Source organism: Chlorocebus sabaeus, chromosome 21 (genome assembly GCF_047675955.1).
Source record: "Chlorocebus sabaeus isolate Y175 chromosome 21, mChlSab1.0.hap1, whole genome shotgun sequence".
Taxonomy (NCBI): Eukaryota; Metazoa; Chordata; class Mammalia; order Primates; family Cercopithecidae; genus Chlorocebus; species Chlorocebus sabaeus.
Genome location: NC_132924.1, coordinates 58,876,386 through 58,890,402, shown reverse-complemented (window position 1 = coordinate 58,890,402; position 14,017 = coordinate 58,876,386). Strand labels below are relative to the sequence as shown.

The 14,017-nt window shown below is 35.1% G+C and overlaps 1 protein-coding gene and 1 long non-coding RNA gene across 2 annotated transcripts in view; one reads left to right on the top strand and one right to left on the bottom strand.

Moving 5' to 3' along the window:
• Positions 1 to 6,373: 6,373 nt before the first annotated feature.
• BET1 (Bet1 golgi vesicular membrane trafficking protein) overlaps positions 6,374 to 14,017 on the bottom strand; it is a 45,606-nt gene continuing 37,962 nt past the window's right edge. The window contains exon 7 of the mRNA XM_007982139.3: positions 6,374 to 9,315. The gene's annotated coding sequence lies outside the window, so the exon portion shown is untranslated. The remainder of the gene's footprint in view (positions 9,316 to 14,017) is intronic.
• LOC140709667 (uncharacterized) overlaps positions 11,989 to 14,017 on the top strand; it is a 28,945-nt gene continuing 26,916 nt past the window's right edge. Inside the window, exon 1 of the long non-coding RNA XR_012090361.1 lies at positions 11,989 to 13,260. This is a non-coding gene — a long non-coding RNA (uncharacterized lncRNA). The remainder of the gene's footprint in view (positions 13,261 to 14,017) is intronic.

The following is a 14,017-nucleotide window of genomic DNA, read 5'->3' as shown; positions in this document are numbered from 1 at the left end:
TGCCAAAGGATGGGCTATGCAATGTCTGGGGTCCAGTCTAGCTTTTTATTTTAAGCAAAAGAGTTAAGAGACTTGAAAAGTAATTGTGCCAAATGAATTTTTAGAATTTTTATTGATGTTTTGCCCATATGTAATTCAACAGCAGTGTATAAATTCATCATTACAAAGTTATTTATAAATTTATTCAACTTTGTTTTTATGAAACAACAATACCCTTTCTTTAACCCTCATCAAAACAAATGATGTTAGGGACCGTCAGCTTTGCACAGTGAGTGCATGACACAACTTCTGCTGAAAACAAAATTGAGTGCACTCAATGGAACACAGAGGAGTAGACGGGGTTCCTGGCATGATGTAAGGTAATAGTGAAAAATGACATAAGTATTTTTAGGAGTTTCTACTTATTTTATGTAACACATTGTAGCAAGAAGTGTTGCAGGTATTTACAGAAACACATTATCTCTTCTTAAAGTTTCTCTATAACAGTTGTTATTGTTGTTGTTACTTTGCAAGAATTCTCCAGCAAACATGTAATATTTTCAATAGGTACTTCATGCTCCTAGTACTTGCTATCCTTGAGCTTAAGGGTCTAAGAGACAGAACCAAATATTTAAAAATTCTAGCTTCCATTGGATGAAATAGAAAACTTCAAATTTCACAGACAGAGCCACAGAGCAAAGGTTCTTGGGGATAGGGTGGTCATAGGGACACCAGAGTGAATCTATGAGGAATGCAGCTCCTGCTAGATGGATTTAATTTCATTTTATGATGCAGTGCCCTGCTTTGTACACAAGATACATATAATCAAAGTTGTAATCTATCAACATGGTATCAAATATTTCAAAGCAGTTGATGTTATCCATTATATGAGTTTTATCTAAATAGGAAGTGGGAATCTCTGCTTTTGTCTGATTCTCAAATACTTATGTTGTAGACTTTTATCCTTGACCTTTTCTCACTTTGAATGCTTTCAATAGAGAAATAGACCTACTTGCAAGGCCCCAACTACAACAAAAACTTATGTCTTTGTCATTCTTATGAGTCCATGCCAATGGTACACAGCTATATCTCATACAGCATGCTATAAAATGTAATTATTTTCATCTCTCGCTCCCCTAACTTGCTTCTCGTCAAAGGTCATCTGTTCGAGCTAGACACCTAGGAACCACAATTGACCCCTACTCCTTCCTTACTCTTCACATCTAAATGCTTCTCCCAGACCTGTTGGCTTTATGGCATTTTTTTCCCCCAAAGTTTTGTTACCAAACGAGATGTAAGTTTTTCTAAGGCAATATTTAGAATACCTTAAATGATTAATTATAAAGGGAGGGATTACTGTTAATATAAGTAGAGGTTAATTCTATAATATGAGTTTTGTGCATGACAAGTCTGAAGTGAGATTTGAAATATGAGTGAACCTTTGGAAGACTGGTACAGGGAGGCAGAGGGAACATTTTCACCCAAGATGAGAGAACTAGGACACAGTATCAGGAAGTCGAGAAGGGCAGCACTGCCAAATAGCGCAGAAGAAATAGAGTGAACCAGGACTGAAATGAGTCACAGCATCTGAACCCTTGGGAGTCACGAGTGGTCTTGAGTGAACAGTGTCACTGCAGCTGGACATGAAGCCTCAATTGAAACATGAATTACGAAAACAATATATGAGAATGTAGGAAGAAGAAATTTAATGGTCAAGATGAAGAAGAAACAGAACTGATACCTGCAGAGGAAGTAAAGGAAAGTTTTCCTTAATGAAAAGCAGTTTTTCAGCCAACGGTGGGAGAAGATAAAATGAGAAAGAATAGTAATAATAAAGCAAGTTTGAGGATGGTGGCATGGGTCATGGAATCAGGAGTAGATGTAGAGGTACTATCTTCCAAAAAAGATAGGACAATTTTCCCCCAAGATCACAGAGGAAAAAAAAGATGGCAACACCTAGAGAGATTTGAAGGAAAATAAATGTAATATTGAGAGAACTTTTACTATATAGTTCTGATCACTGGAAGCAAGAAGTGTGTTGAAACTCAGCTGGGTAGCTTTTAAAAAGTATTAATGCTGGGTCATACTCCTAAAGATTTTGATATAAGTGGTCTGATGGGGAGCCCAGATGTCATATTTTTCAATATTTCCCAGGAGACTCTAATATTCAGTCAGGGTTGAGGACTGTGGGCTAGAGAGAAGGAGTGGAGTGACCATATTTAGAAGCAGTAAAAAAGGTAAAGAAGGTGCAAACACCTACAAAGATAAAAGGGTGAGTAAGGAACAACACCTTTTCACTGATATGTTGGAGAAAAAGGGAAGCTCGAAGAGGAAGGTGTAATGAAAATGCAGTTTAATATCTTTCAAGTAAATGTGTGTTTTTTTTGCATATTCTTTCATTTTATTTACTTTGTTCACTTTTCTTATCAACTTCCTCCTATTTTCCTTCTTTATTTCTAACCCCACCCATTCTGGTTGCTTTGGCATTCCTTCCCTCTTTATCATTTACTCTTCCTACATCTTCCATTCTCCACACTTTTTAACTTTTCCTAATTTTTCTGCCCATTAGTTCCCTTCCCCCTTCCTCTAGACAAAGTAGCAGAAATAACTTTGGCCAGGCAAGGACAGAAAGCCATACAGTTTTAATAAATGAGCCAAGCCTTAGCCAACTGCAGAATATGGTAGGCCTAGGGGATCCTGGACTGGCACAGCAACTACTAAGAAAGTTAAATCAGAAGAAGGCAAAAGGCAGAGCCCTGCATTATGACCATTTCTCCCCAGAGGTATGATCTCAGGCGCTCTGGGGAAACCACAGTTATGCCAGTGTCAGGGTATGAACAAAATACTGGCAATAGGTCCACACTTTCTTGTGCCAGTGGGTATGACTTGGAGATTATGCTAGTTAGGATTGTTTCAGTTACAACTGAGAGAAAGCAACTTGAAATAGCTTAAGCTAAACAGCAAATCACTAAAACAGATACACCGTCGGATACCAAAGGCGGGTAAAAATGAAAACCAGAAACTAAAATGCTCTGCAGACTGTCTCTTTCATATTTTAGTCCTATCTTCTGCCTGATTTTCTCCTCTCCACTTGCATGCCAGTGTCTTCAACTACTGTGGTGGAAATTGTTGCATGGATAATAGTTTTAGTCAAACAAAATGTGAAAGAGAGAGAGGAAGAGAGAGTTAGGTTGTCCTAATTTTAGCACATAGAAGAAATCATCCACTGGGTTGAATTGGAATCACCTGTTGACTTTAGCCCTGGACAGTCAGTTTTCAGCTCTTTGATAGCAACATGGCTGCCACATTTGCACCCCTCTAAGTTAAGGAAGAAGAACTTGAAGAATCTGAGCCACCAAAAGATCATTGCTTCAGAGACTGTCTCTAAGTCTTGTTTGGTAACTTGTGTTAATTCCTCCAAAGTTTTTCAAAGATAAATAATTAGGAATAAATGATATGGTTTGGCTGTATCCCCACCCAAATCTCAACTTAAATTGTACCTCCCATACTTCCCACATGTCGTGGAAGGGACCCACTGGGAGGTAATTGAATCATGGGGGCACTTTCCTCCATACTGTTCTCGTGGTAGTTAATTAGTCCCTGGAGATCTGATGGTTTTATAAATGGCAGTTTCCCTGCACAAGTTCTCTCTTGCCTGCCACCATGTAAGCCATGCCTTTGTTTCTCCTTTGCCTTCTGTGATGATTGTGAGGCCTCCCCAACTATGTGGAACTGTGAGTCAATTAAACCTCTTTCCTTTATAAATTAACTAGTCTTTGGTATATCTTTATTAGCAACGTGAGAACAGACTAATACAGTAAACATATCTTAACATCCTTTTGGTAGTTCAATACATAAAATTTCTCTGTTTTGAAACAAAAGGAATAATGTATTTCATAAATCAAGTCAAGATTCACCCTAGAAGAATTCAGTAAGTATATTTAAATGTAAAGGAAACTCTGAAAAATTACAAATGTGATAAATTTAGACAGGTGCCTAATTGCATGTATGTTTTGAATGTGAAACAGAAGATGGGGCAGGGCCTCCATAAGTGTGCCACACCCTTCACCTCACACAAAAGTGAAAGGGAGATCTATTAAGCAGACAATCATGTGCTTGAAGACAGGAGTGAGCATTTACTCTCAACCCTATTTCTTTCCATTCCATCTACTCTTAACTATAAACCATGTGGCTTCACTGGCATTTGAAAAATACATGCATAAGTATTATTAATAGTAATAATAGCAGTAGTGACAGCAAGAGCAGATTTTCCTGTTTGTGTATTTCAAAATTTGTTTTTTGTGTCATTGGTTGAAAAGTCTGAGAATCATAGCTTGCAAGCATTTCATTTACTATTTCATTTCATATTTTAGTCTAGTACTAATATAACTGATGGTAAGTACTTATTGGCAATGAGAAAATAGCAATTTGCATACAATAACAGCTAGAGTTGATGGAAAATTCCAGGAATCATTGTTTTAAGCACATGACACTGGTAATATGAGACGCAGATTGGAGTATGATGCAGATCAGACACCTAAGCCAAATTATCTTACTCATTTCCCCTTTGATTCCAATTCTGATTTTACTGATTCTATGCTGGTCTAAACTACTGTAGTCTACCACCTGAACCACTGCAGCATCTTCCTAATAATGGTTTTGTATTTTTAGTACAGATGGGGTTTCACTATATTGGCCAGTCTGGTCTCAAGCTCCTGAACTTAGGTGATCCCACCGCCTCAGCCTCCCAAAGTGCTGGGATTACAGGCATGAGCCACAGCACCTGGCCTAGGATAATCTTAAAGAAGAATAAGAAGCTGGAAGATTTGCGTGACCAGATAGGGGAAAAAATGTGTGAGTCAGGGCTTTTACATGCAGTTAAGCTATTCAAGTCTGAAGACTACAGGTATATGTTTTCAACATACAAGAGGAGAGTACAATATTATTAATATGATCTTTTTTAATCTTGTAATTTGATCTCTTTTGCACCAAAGAGTAATAAACATTGAATATATTTGGCTGTATGACTATGCCTAAAACAAATGAAGAAAATAGTAGGACAGAACAAAATAGAAAAGTATGTATGTGTATAATATAAAATACATTTGCAAACACAAGTATAGTATTTGTGTTTGTATGTATAATTTATATATGTATATATGCATGTGTGTGTTTATATATTATGTATATATATACACTCACACACACACACACGTACACACGTACCTATGTTCTGACAATGTAGGTACTACAGGTGCATGAGGGTATCTGTATTTCCATTTCTTCCACCAATGTCTTTCATTTAGTAGCTGTCTAATTTTGCCAGAAAAATAGGGTTTAAGACATTCTAAGTGATGTTCTAATTTGCATTGCTCTGATGTTAGCATCTCTCCTTAAGCTTGTAAACTTGTGAGATTTCATTTTCAAATACTCAATAGCTATATGGGTTTACTACCATATGGAGAGACTGGGGGACCATCTTGGAGGCTGTCTACCACACTAATAATACAAGAGGATAAGGCTCCTCTTCACTGAGAAAACACTATTTTTATATATCCATCCATACATATATGTGTGTTACATGTGCATTTATATGTTTATAAAATTTCAACTCAATAGATATCAAATGATGGACCAGTGTTATGAAAGTGTTTGATAAAGTTCTATAAAATTTCAAAGATTTCTGAGAAGTTGTATGCTTTTCATTGGCATGTATTTGTTTTTAGAAATTAGTTTGTTAACAATACCATAGTTCGTTAGTTGTGGTGAATGTCTTTTTTCACACCAAATATCACTCTTTAAAGTTAGTATGGTGTTCTATGGGAATGATTCTAGTTCTAGTGAAGATACTAAGAATTGCCTCAGTATTTCTAATCCCATTCAGAAATTGTTCCATACAAATGTAATTTTTCAATGATCAATCTCCTAGTCTTTTTATAGATCAGTTACATGCTACTGAGTTTAAATACAAGTTTTTATAATAAGCTTGACCTATGTACAAAATATGACTCATCATCTATATTCTGGATTTATCTTTACCTCAACAGTAGATTTCTAGTCTTGTCAAAAGATTGTCATTGAAAAGAAATCAGAGGGAAGATGAATGATGTTGAATGGAATAAATGAAAATTCAACCATGTTACAAAAAAAAGTCTTTGTTTAAGTGTTTTTCTACATTTACCCATAGTCTGAAACTATATCTGAACCATGCAAACCAACTCTGATGAACCTGGAAGTCCAGTTTCACAATAAACAAAAATGAAACTAAGTTGAATCTCTTGAAAGCTAATAGAAAACTGTCAAGTAATGTTTAATAATACAAATTGAAAATCACCAGTTACTAAGATAAATTCCTAAGACTTGAATTTATTTCTTTACACACAGAGTTCAAAGCTTTCATAATTTAATGGTAAGATAAACCTTTATTTAAAAAAAAAACACACGATACATTATCTGAAGTTCAAAATACTGAGCTAATAGATTCCCAACAGTTCACAGTACAGAACGTCTAATAAGATTATAAACATCTTGGCTACAATTAAAAGTGGACACGTTAGACTCTTTAACTATTGGAAACGAAACTTACTTTCAATTCTGTGCATTTATGGGATGTTTGGAAAAAAATCCTCTGCAATTTATTTGATCTAGTATAAACAATAGTTTCAAACTTATTTAAAGTTAACATTGGCCATGACTTCCTCAAGTCCATGTCAAAGATGCTTATTCCCTAACAAGTCAAAAGGCATAGTTATTGCCAACAAAAGGACTAGAGGCAGTTATAGATGTATTTTTTTTTCTTTTAAGACTAAAACTGAAACTCTGTCTTGTCTACTTTCATTTCACATTCCACCATGGTTGTAAGTTTCCTAAGGCCTCCCTAGAGGCCTAAACCTGTATAGCCCCAAGAACCATGAGCTGGTTAAACCTCTTTTCTTTATAAATTACCCAGTCTCAGGTATGTCTTTATAGCAGTATGAGAAGAAAACTAATACAGTAGACATTTCCTAAAACTCCTAAAATTTAAAGAGCAGGTCAGGATACATGCATGCTGAATTTAGTAGTCATTTTTTCTTTCATAGCACTTATCATTTGACATACTATGTATTTTATTTGTCTATTTTTTGTTCTCTCCACTCAAAGTCAAGTCCTCACTGAGGGAAGGAACTTAATTCACTACTATATCTGTAGAATTTAGAACAATGATAGATATGTGGCAGCCGGTTAATAAACATTTGTTGAATGAATAAATAAACTGATCTTTAAGTTGCCTTCAATTTGTTAAAGGTATTTTTGTTACCTTAAGCTCCCGTCTGAATGGACAAGGAAAGGCACCTGAGCCTGGTTGGTTTTAGTAATGACAAATTTCCTTTTGGGTTTCTATTTTATTTGTTTCTGTTGCTCTGTCGAGAATTAGACTTTAAAAAAAAAAATTGAAAAAAGGCTTTATATCAAAACATACTTTTTTAAAACAACTTCAAACTCCTGACCTGAGGTAATCCACCAGCCTCAGCCTCCAACCAACGTGGTGAAACCCCGTCTCTACTAAAAATACAAAAATTAGCTGGGCATGATGGTGTGTGCCTGTAGTCACAGCTACTCAGGAATCTGAGCCAGGAGAATCGCTTGAACTCAGGAGGTGGAGATTGCAGTGAGCCGAGATCGCGCCACTGCACTCCAGTCTGGCCGACAGAGTGAGACTCCATCTCAAAACATAAGTAAATAAAAATAAAAATAAATAAATAATACAAAAATACAAACAATTTCAACTTTTATTTTGGACTCAGGGGTTACATGCGCAAATTTGTTACATGGTTATGTTGTGTGATGCTGAGGTTTGGGATATGAATTTCTCACCCAAGTACTGAGCATAGTACCCAACAGCTAGTTTTTCGACCCATACCTTCCTTCCTCCCTTCCCCCTTCTACAGTGCCTGTTGTTCCAATTTTTTGGCTATGAGCACTCAATGTTTAGCTCCCACTTAAAAGTAAGAACATGCAGTATTTGGTTTTCTGTTCCTGCATTAATTCGATTAGGAGTATGACCTCCAGCTGCATGCATGTTGTTGCAAAGGATATGACTTCATTCTTTTTTATGGTGTGTAATATTCCATGGCATATATGTACCACATTTTCTTTATCCAGTCCACTGTTGAAGGGCGCCTCAGTTGATTCCATATCCTTGTTATTGTGAGTAGCACTGCGATGAACATATGAGTGCATGTAACTTCCAGAATCTTTAAGGAACTTAAATTGATACACAAAAAACAAATAACCCCATTAAAAGGTGGGTAAAGGATGTAAACGGACACTTCTCCAAAGAAGTCATTCAAGCAGCCAACAAACATATCAAAAAAATGCTCATCATCACTAATTACTAGACAAATGCAAAGCAAAACCACAATGAGACACCATGAGATTGCACACCAGTCAAAATGGCTATTATTAAAAAGTCAAAAAATAACAGATGCTGGCGAGGCTATAGAGAAAAGAGAACACTTATATACTGTTGGTAGGGATGTAAATTAGTTCCGCCACTATGGAAATCAGTTTGGAGATTTCTCAACTAATTTAAAACAGAGCTACCACTCAGCCCAGCAATCCCATTACTGAGTATCTATCCAAAGGAAAATAAATCATTCTACCAAAGAGAATGAGCTTTTTAAAGAGTTTCTCATCTCTCAATCTAACTGGAAATCCTGTTAACATCCAGTGAATACAATAACACATGCCCAGAGCAACACATGTTGGCTGGTTGACTACGAATTACGATCATTTTTGCTCTGCCTCGTTCATTTCTGGCCTCCAGAAGCCTAAATGTTGATCCATGTACTTTGAGGAATTACAGATTTGAAGATGAAGATTCTGGAAACTTCTGTAGTGTGTGAAGCATAGAAAGAGTGTAGTGCTAATAATTATACTGCTCATTCCAGACTAGTTTCTTGCAGCAAATCAGGATAAGAGTTAGTATTCACCATTTTGTGAATGCTAGTTCCCAAAAATAAAGATTCAAGTGACTTTAACAGTGGCAAAGTTGAAAAAAGCTCAAGTCCTATTTCTTCATTTTTATAATGATGTATAATATCATATGTTAATATATAACCTATACAATTTTAATTGATCTATAACTTCATCCATAATAAGGACATGTTTGTATTTATAAGTACAATATCATTGACAGGAATATATAGTGCTAGAAGTGTTGGAAATACAATTTGTACCCAATGCGAGCTTGAAAACTTCTGAGCCATCACCAACAGATTCTTGAATAGAGTGTGTGTCCTGGGGTCTGTGGAGTCTGGAACTGATTGTCCAACTGGGAGTTCTCTGCATTAATTTCTGTGTAAAATACAGTGTTTATGAAAGTATAATAAAAATATACTAATTTGAAGCTTAAAATATATTATTGAAATTCAGCAGTAACCAAAGCAATTTAGAAATGAAATCAATAAATAACTTTTTCTAAGAGAAGTACTTTATTACCAACATCTAAAATATTTCTGGCGGATAGTGATGAGAAAACATCATAGACCTTTACTTAGTTTTCTTATTGCTTTTAAATTTTTTACAGATGGTGTGTACTCTTAAGTCTGCACCCGGAGTAGCCTGCTACCACTACTCTGACTTCCTAAGCCACCACTGACTAAGTACTCATCTTATGATTAGTAAAAATGAAGTCATTTTTAAAAAGTGAACAGGGTCAAAATAGCCAACAGGGGAATATTAATGGTGGTCACTGAGCTTAAGAAGTCACTTAAGCTACCTGGAATCACTAAAATCACTGATATGATTCTGATAAATTTCAAAGAATCCACATCTCTCCTATGGAGAATTGATTGATTGGTCTCAAGTAAAAGAAGCAGAGAGAATGGAATGCTTCTCAACTCTTCATATCATCCCTCTTCTCTTCCAAGAAGCGCTTGCTTTGAGTTTTTATTTATGTTTAAAATTTAAAACAATAAAAGACTATAAACTGAGAGATGCATGTTTTTGTTCTGAAAATGCAAATTTTGGTTCATACATGAAATACATCTAATGAATTTGAACAATATTTAAATAGAATTAAAACCTGGTATGTATATATTGCTTCTATCATAGAGCCTCTCTTTACTTGCAGGGGGCAAATCTTAATTCTTTTAAACAAATGAAGGTCATGCCATTTCCTTTTCTAGTGCTTGTTTTAGAAATAAGCACAAAATGCAATTCTAGCCAATGTCACTCGAAAATCTAATGGAGGTACCGGGAAAAATTCCTCTTTTTTTGTGGGAGCTAGGGGAATAAACTATCTTTTAGTCCTTTAGTTCCTTTTAAGAATGTCATAATTAGTTTGTGCAGACTTCTCGAGGGCACATTAATATGACAGAGTTATCTGGATATCTACCCAAAGGATTGGCAGTTTCGCAATACAGAGGGAATAAAAGAATTTTTGGTAGCATCCTTGGACCACTGAATCAACCTTCCCTGGGACTTTTCTACCTCTGGACTTTGGGTTATAGTTGGACCATCTGGAGTTGGTTCTTCTGTTTTAGTCTAAAGCATCCCAAATTAGATTTTTCTTATGCTTCTAAATATACTCTTTTTAACCATGTTCCATTTTGGGTGGGCATTGTAAGGGTAATATATACAGACTTACAAAGAATGTTCCTATGAATTAGGAAGCTTTAAGCAATGGAAACTATTTTTCATTCACTGCCATTCCACTATGGTAGCAATTCCTCCTATGGTAATTCTGTTTGTTACTTCTTAGTAATAGGAAGAACCATTCATACAATTGTGTAAGGTACTTTTAACGAATACATATCTGTATTCTCAAACCATATGGCAACTTCTGGAATGCTTTAGATTTCTATCCCATCTTCATAATCTCTTAAAGAATCTCTTGTGCCTTACTCAACATTACAGTAGATATTCATAGACTGGTAACACTTTCTTCTAATTGATCCAATGTGGTTTGGTGGTCACAGTTATTTATAATAGTGGTAGTCCTTATACTACAAGAGTATACCATATTGTATTTAAATACCTCACTATTGAGAAACTCTTAATATAGGGCCATCAACTTTAGCTGTGAAATTCCGGCATCATATGATATTACCGGGATCGATTCTCTTAGGAAGAGATCTAGGAATTAATAAGACTGAAAGGAAACTCTTAGAATATGTAAATGACAGGTTTTTTTGTCTTTATAATTGTTAAGAAACTAAAACTAGATTTTATATCTATTTTGAAAGGCTGAAATGAGTTTTATATTATGAAGTCTATTAACAATTCAAAGTGTCTATTTTAAAATCTTTAACAATTTCTTAAAAAAAATATCTTGTACTAGAGGACAAAAATGGCTCTGTTATTCATAGATGATTAAGTACTGCATTTCTCACTTCAGTAAAGTAATTCCATATAATTTATTACATAAACCATCAGAATAATAGAATCCAGTTCTATTTGTGACATCTCTGCAGTTATCACAGTGTATTTTGAAAACCCAAAGTAACAATGGGCATTTCCATTGAGTGTGTTTCTTTGCCTATAAAGGAAACAACCAAATTTACTTCTGGCAGAAACTCATTTGACACATTCTAACCAGAATATATTAAATCAATTATTTGTTTCATGTGGGATGTTAAAATGACATCACATTTTATCCTTCCATTTTCTTAACATAATAATGAGCACATTCAATTCACAAACATTTCAATTTGGTTATGAGCTCACTTCCTCCATACTACTCCTACCACCTCTACTTCAAATTTAGCATAATCACTCTCTTGATGATTTATGCAATTTCTAAACATTAGCAAACATAACTAACAAAATATAATTTATTAATAAGTCTTCAATTATTTTTAGAAGGAATTGCAAAAGCGTTGGCATTGTCTTACAGAAATACACCTAATTTTAAAAGTAGATTTTTTTCTAATTTACCAGACAGGAATATCCAAACACCAAAACGTATAAATATTTCAAAATCACACATACAAAAGTAGTATCTAATTTGTGGTGACTTATAAAGGCAGGGAAGTAGGAACTTAATATTCATTAAGTCATTTGACATTCTTAACAATGTGCAGAAGGTCATGCTTTGTGCAGAGTTCAAAATAGATAACAAATGCCTTCTTCTGTGGGAAAAACATGAGCATCAATGTGTCTAAAGGGCTGTTCAATACATGTTTTGTGTGCACCATTATTTGTATGCTTTATGATAATCCTCAGCATTAGGCCCATTTTATAGATAAAAAGACCGAGCCTCAAATGTAACTTAGCCGAGGACTTATATACCTAGTAAGTTGCAGAACTGGTATGTGCACCCAATTATCTAAGAATCTAGAGCCCACATGCTTTTGTCACACTACACTATCTTTCTTTTGAAATTTATAATCTATTATCAAGGAGGGAGAACTTATATACATATAAAGTTCAGAGAAGCTACATACACTCATACTTATACACACACACACACACACATATAAAGTTCAAATAAGGTGGAGATGAGTACAACATAGACAAAAGTAATTGAAGAAGTTTTTGATTCTTATGAGTATTATACATGTTTTAGAGGATCTGTGTTTTACAATATCTATGAATTTGACCATCTTTTCTTCTCACATTCTTCCCCATCCTTTCACCAGTGACTTCACCCTTCTGTGAAGGATGAGAAACGGCTACTTTTCTCTAAGAGCATGATTTATCTAATTGGTGTGATAGCAAAAGAATGAAAACTATTGGCCTGCAATAGGCAGATTAAGATGTGAAATGCTTGTGTCACTGGTTGCCCAACGACTTTGCCCTTGACTGGGTGAAAAGTGAGGAGTGAGAGGGGGAAGAATGAGAGACACATTTTTGTTCTTAGGTCCAAGGAAATGCTCTAATCCAGTTTTAATGAAATTTCTGTTTTCATCACCATCTGACTTTTGAGTTCATTTATCAATTTGTTAATAACACAGACAGGAGAAATATGTGATTTATTTGTAGCAGGGTAGTCCAACAATGAACAGCTTTGGGAAGGATCTGGCTTCCCCGGGGAAAGTGTTGCTTCCTTAAAGAACGCTCCCTGTCTAGTGAGTAATTGTAACTTGGTAGTCACTCTCAAACTATCAATTTAACCAGTAAACTCACATTTTTCTACTGTATGCTGGTGGATATGAATGATCAAGAAGGAGACATAGACGCTGGACTTTTCCCCTAGGAGAGAAAGATTCATTTATGACCTGCTTTTTTTTTTAGGAAAGCAGAAGAAACCCAAATTATAATCCATAAGGTATTCACCTGAGCACATGTGGACTTCATGTAAGTATTTTTGTACTTATTTCAGTTTGCAACAGTTAGTGCAATCTCACACGGCATATATTTCTATATTCTTTATTAGTGGCTATTTAAATTGTTCATATGTTTAATTTTTAGTCTCTTCATCCTTGATTCTTCAAGATTCTGGAAATGACAATTTGTTCTATTCTCACCTGGTTTATGATGATTTCAAATACCCTACTTGGTCTCATTGAACTTAGTTATAAATTTCAAAATTGAATTGCAGAAAACAATGTGTATTATTTGAAATAAATATTGGATAAGTCATAATTACCCAAATATTTATTAATTTGATGAATTTCTATATGCCTTTTTTGGTCTTCACAGAGAGAGTATCAATTGCTAAATGTTTTCAGTCAGTGGCTCTTTGTAAATGAAATACCTAAATTCACAATACCTCATACAAAATGTATTACATTAGAGTATTTGCATTAAAGATATTTTACTCTGAAATAAAATTTTGTACAATCTAACATTCATGAAAGAGAGAAATAAGTGGATTTTGCAAAGAATATTCACCAAGACCTTTGTTTAATAGAGGGGAGAAAAGGAAATAATTAAATGCTAGCAGAAAACAGGGTTGCGTCTTTGGGAAATGTACCCATTCAGGTAGCCCCTGGAACATTAGGTAAGTATCTCCTCTTGTCTGGGTAGGTGACAGTGTGTGGAGAAGCTAATGAATGCAGGGCCAAATTGCACCTCTTTGCTTTCTCCATCTCTATTAGCTCTTGAGAAGAAA